The sequence below is a fragment of the Lolium rigidum genome, chromosome 2, assembly GCF_022539505.1.
Source record: "Lolium rigidum isolate FL_2022 chromosome 2, APGP_CSIRO_Lrig_0.1, whole genome shotgun sequence".
NCBI lineage: Eukaryota > Viridiplantae > Streptophyta > Magnoliopsida > Poales > Poaceae > Lolium > Lolium rigidum.
In genome coordinates, this window is record NC_061509.1 from 92,908,456 (window position 1) to 92,913,794 (window position 5,339).

The following is a 5,339-nucleotide window of genomic DNA, read 5'->3' on the forward strand; positions in this document are numbered from 1 at the left end:
GCAGTTCAGTACGGCTTCTTGGCCCGGACGAGGTTGACAGCCTCAGCTAGCATCCATCACGCGTGCATCAGCGACGGGAGCCCCGTGGGCGTGGAGATGTTGCAGGACACCTAGACGGGCACGAGGAACAGGTCGGCCTCGATGGGTCGCAGTTAGCCGCCAACAACCCGGTTCAGCCAACGGCGCAATAGTTCCTCGCCAACATCCGGGTAAGAGCATCTCTAGCCCCGTCCCCAAAAGCATCCCCAAAGCAATTTGGGTGCTGGACCGAAAAAACCGTTCCAGCCGCGTACCCCAAACCCGAATTTTGTTCGACGCGTCCGATACGGTGTCCGGCACCCCGAGCCCGTTCCCGTCCCACATGGGACGCTCCGGGCACGCCGGACACAACGAAAAGCGAGGCGGGGAGTGGCGGGGCCGACCCGTCAGCGGCACAGTTAATTTTAACCTAACCGTCACCTACCTCGCGACGGAAGTTATTCGCGCGCAGTGACACACGGCGGCATCTTTGCCTTAATGGCGACGGAGGGGCAGGCGAGATGTCTCGTCGGTGTTGCGCATTCTCCACGCGTAGCCGGCGTTCGCACGCCACCGTCCGTTCCCGCGCGATCTTCCCGCCTCTTCTCGCCTGTTCCCGCGCTTTCTTCCCGACGCCAGCGTCTATAAAAGGTCTCCCGGCTCAATGGTAGCCACCACACCCACCGGCAGCAAACACAGCCCTCGTCGCTCCACCGCCGTCTCCTCCACCAGCAGTGGCAATGGCGAACCGCCCCGGCGCTGGCCACTTCCCGCTGTATCCTCCACTTGGAGTCCCGGATTCGCAGGTCGACACCGACCCCACGGCCCGGGAAGAGCGGCGGCGGCGAGGGATGCAAAACTGGCGTGCACACCGTCAGCAGCGGTGGGAGGCAATGGAGCAGCAGGCTCGCCAGCAGCGTGAGGCGGCGCAGGCAGCGGATCTAGCGGCGTTCTGCGCCCATGGCCCCGCTGCTGACGAGGCCGCGGCGGCAGCAGCGTGGCATGAGCAGCAGTGTGACACCGTTGCGGCGTTCGACGCCTCGGCGGGAGAAGAGGCGCGACAGCGCCGGACGGAGGAGATGGAGCAGCGGTGGGTTGACGAGCATCAGCGCCAGCGCGGTGAGCGGGATGCGTTGTACCGTGAACAGCGGGAGGCGATCGAGCGGCGGGAGTCGATCGAGCGCCAGCAGCAGCTGGCGGCGGAGGAGCGTCAGCAGCGGGATGCGGCGCTGGCGGCGATTTGGGGGAGGCGGGCGGACCAGTTGGCGGCGGCGATGATGGAGGCGCCAACAGATGTGGAGGAGGAGGCGCCAATGGAGGAGGAGGAGGCCGAGGCGGAGGAGACCGGGGTGGAGGACGACGACGACGAGTTCGAGTGGTCCGATGACGACGGGCCGCACCCGGACGAGACGGCCGATCAACAACGCGCGCTCGTCGAGTCCTTCGAGTCGGAGAAGAAGCCCCAGGACGACGCCCGTGCCCGCGAAGAGGCGCAGATTCGTCGCGCCATCGAGCTCTCCCTCCAGGCCGCGCAGCAGGGGAGGGCGGAGGAGGACGCGCGGCTGGAGCGGCGACGTCTGGCCACCGCCCAACGCAAGGAGAGGAGGCGCGCGCAGGAGGAGCTGCAGCGTAGGGGAGGCGACGATGGGGCGGGGCCGTCGAACGCACCGCCGGACGGTCAGTAGTCTAGGTTTAGATGAAATCCGTTTTCATTCAAACTTTGTAATATATAATCAAAATTGAATGAAAACCTTTATTTTTGTGCACCAATATTCATTTGGGGGAGGCGTTTGGGGGACGCGGCTGGGGAGCAACGTCCCCCAAACGCGGCACGAACAAAACACGTCCCCCAAACACTCGATCCGGCGCGGTTTGGGAGACGCTTTGGGGGACACGACTGGAGATGCTCTAAATAGCTAGCTCATATGCCACGTCTTTCCGCGGAATTGGCTGAAACGCAACCTTGTTCATCAGAACTAGATTTTGATGTGCGCCTTGGCCCACGATCCCGTGAAATTCGCACTAATTTACATTTTTGTATAATAATGATAAAAAAGTGAGAAAATGACAATAAGATTTGTAGGTTTTACAAAAACAGCTAAATGTGAGGCAAATCAAATACAACACAGTAAGAAGCAGCCCTTGCCTTTTGCATTATGGAATGTTTTGTACAATATATATAATAAGCTAAGAAAACAAAGACAATTAACACCATAAGCATAATTACCGGAACCAGACGAAATTACAAACATATCAATGTAACCTATCAGACAGGGGGTAACACATCACATGTCAAGAAAACAAAATAGCTTAACTGAAGAGGCTATAAACAAACTTACGGTGCATGACAATTTTTATAGATGCAACCTTGGTTCTAATTTTAGGAATAGGAGCTCATCCGCATTATCTCTAGACGTTTCTCCAAACAATCACATGCAAAATATTAAGGTCAATCAATTCAGCAACAGGGTTCCTAGGTCACAATATTGATAACCAACGAAGATTCTGCGATGCGCTCAATTTAGTAGACCGCACTGAAAGAAGATAAAAAATAATCAGTCAATGTCATTCAATATTACACTACACACAAGTCGGGATAAAATGGTGTACCTAGAGAGAGAGAGAGAGAGAGAGAGAGACCCCGGCATGACATCATAGCCGAAGGAGAGGTGATGACAGTGGCAAGGTTTCAACCTAGCCTTGCCCTCGACCGACGGTACATCAGCAAAAGCCTTCAACTCCTGAATTTCAGAATAACAACAGTGATATACAAAACCCTGGTAGGTAACTTACATGTCTAGATAGCGAATGGACAGACATCAGAGGTAATGTGCGGTTCCTTGACATCAAAAATTCATCAAAACCATCAATTCTACCAAGTAGCTTTTTATGTGATCCGAAGCAACCATGGCTATCATAATGACTGAACTCCATGCAGATTAGTAAAAGAAGATGATGCATATACTAACAAAGAGTATGTGTATATGGGTATATCCACAAACTTACGCTTTTGATAGTCAACCTATTAACAACGTTTATAGATCCGGATTTCTTTGCCTGTGGGTTGGATGGGGATATTAAGATGCAGAACAAAATGATTGCGCTGCACTAATTACAGAGTTAGTAGAAAATGAAGTTGACAGAAAATTAAGTTATGAACTTGTAGTTTAAAATAGCAAGTAGTAACAGCGGTCAGTTTTGGGGCTAATGAATAAAAAAATGGTAATATCTTAAAAGTGAACATATAGTATTATCCCTAAGCTAAACCTCACATGAGTGAGTTAATTCTGAATATTTCTAAGTCTAGCGTACCATCATGTATCAGAAGCAGAAACAATCAGTCTCCATGTATCAAAATGAATAAAATAGCCGTGAGATCAAAAATTAAGGGGGGGGAGGTCCATTTGTTGTTTCCACTACATCTGATAGTCAAGGAGTGTTACCAAGTTCAAGGAATGACGAGAAAAAGAGAGGAAAATGGACCAAGCTCACCATTGAAGAGAATATATCATACCCGATCTCGGGATCTTACAGTTAAGGCGTTAAGGCAGAGCACACCAGTTGCACAAGTTTGGCAGGACGAGTAGTGATGTCATATGCCCTTGCTGATGACCGAGAAAGAGAGAAGTGGAGCGCAGACAATGGCATGCCGCTCTAATTGTCTCAGCTCTTGATGACTCGGCTCACCATACATGTGCCTGAGTCATTTGCTACCATCTCCTGCCATGCAGCCATGGAAGCACTTCACGCAGCAGCGGGTTGAAGCACACGCGAGCACGACCACGTGGAAGCTGGAATGGGAATATCAATTATCTCTATCAGGTACAGGTAAAATACATATAAATACTTTTCTGTTAACGCAAGAGATAATATTCTCCAGCCTGGGGCTAGAGAAAGAGCACTAAGTACGATGAACAGGAAAAAAATCTAATTCCACATTCAGTGCTGCTACTTTTAATGCCCGCATCTAGATATATGTATATATAAGAGAAAATTAACACCAACTAACTACAGAACAGTAAACTGCCTTCTAATGGTATCTAGAACACAATTCCCAACATACAAGGTCAAGAAACAAAGATATTCAAAATAAAATGTATGTACGAAGAACATAGGCAAAGTAATTTAAAGTGGTTGTTAACGTAGAGTAAAATCCAGTCAAGTCTCAAGAGTGTTGTGTTTCACATGGGAAAATTCTACAAATATCACGATGTTTTACCAAGATGATTAGTTATTATGGATAAAAAGCAGGCAAGTGCATATATTTTATTAGTAAAAAAGGAGCATCCTAATTAGCTGTACTCTCATGATTAATCACCACCAGGCCGGTAGCAGCTTATGTACCAAAGAGTGATAAATAAATGTACCCGTGATAAAAAAATTGTCAATAATGTAGTGTGTGATTCTCTGTTGGAACCTATTCACCACTGATCAATCGGGTATCATATTGCTTTTCATACAAAACAAATCAGCTGCATTAATGGCCAAAGAAAAAGAAATTTATACACACAACAAAAGTAGTGTTACCGAGAGTGAAGCATAAGACACCATTTAATTTTCTTGGGAGACTCACATAGTGACACTTCGTTATGATTAACCAAATTCTGGTTGTCTAGAGTTTGTACCTACATCAGGCACTTTGAGCCATCAGCAACAGAGTAGTACATGGAAGTGCCATTGCAAACAGAAAAAGAAGCACTGAAGCACATCCGTGAATAGTGAGACCACCATGGATTAAGGTACTCCCCAGTGAATTTGTATACTTAAGTGAAATGGTTGATGATGGGTACCAAACAGGTAGTACTTCGTACCTGGCAGAGCCATCTTGACAGCTTGTAACCGCACGCTCAGATAAAGAACAGAAAATTCATAAATCGTTTTTCACAAGCCATAGTTAAATTCAGTTGATACATTCACTTGGTTCACAGGACACCTTAGAACAACCAACCGTCTTGAACACCTATTTGAATTATCATGCGAACAACTCGCCTTTCAATCCAGAATGGCATTGGGGACATATATCATGGAACAGTGTTGTGCACTCGGATTTACCTCCTCTTGACTTTTTGTCATATGATGTGCTCAATTGTTTTAAAAAACTGTGGTGTTGTTCCAGTTATTGTTTTTCTCGAATTGCAATGGAAGAAAAGAGTAAGCATTCAGAAAACCAATAGAAACTTATCGGATACTATCCATGAGAGAATAAGCCAAGTAAAGATGCCCGTGTGGGAGTCCAAGCAGTGTTTATGGAAGCGGAGCATGGATAAAATGTCTGTAAGAGGTTATAGAAAACATTCATAGTCTCTGAACCACATGTATTA

The 5,339-nt window shown here is 47.9% G+C and overlaps 1 long non-coding RNA gene across 1 annotated transcript; it reads right to left on the minus strand.

Moving 5' to 3' along the window:
- Positions 1 to 2,147: 2,147 nt before the first annotated feature.
- LOC124692080 lies at positions 2,148 to 3,062 on the minus strand. The gene is made up of 2 exons (XR_006999322.1): positions 2,659 to 3,062; positions 2,148 to 2,552 (listed from the first exon to the last, which is right to left on the minus strand). It is a non-coding gene; the product is annotated as an uncharacterized LOC124692080 (long non-coding RNA).
- Positions 3,063 to 5,339: the final 2,277 nt, after the last annotated feature.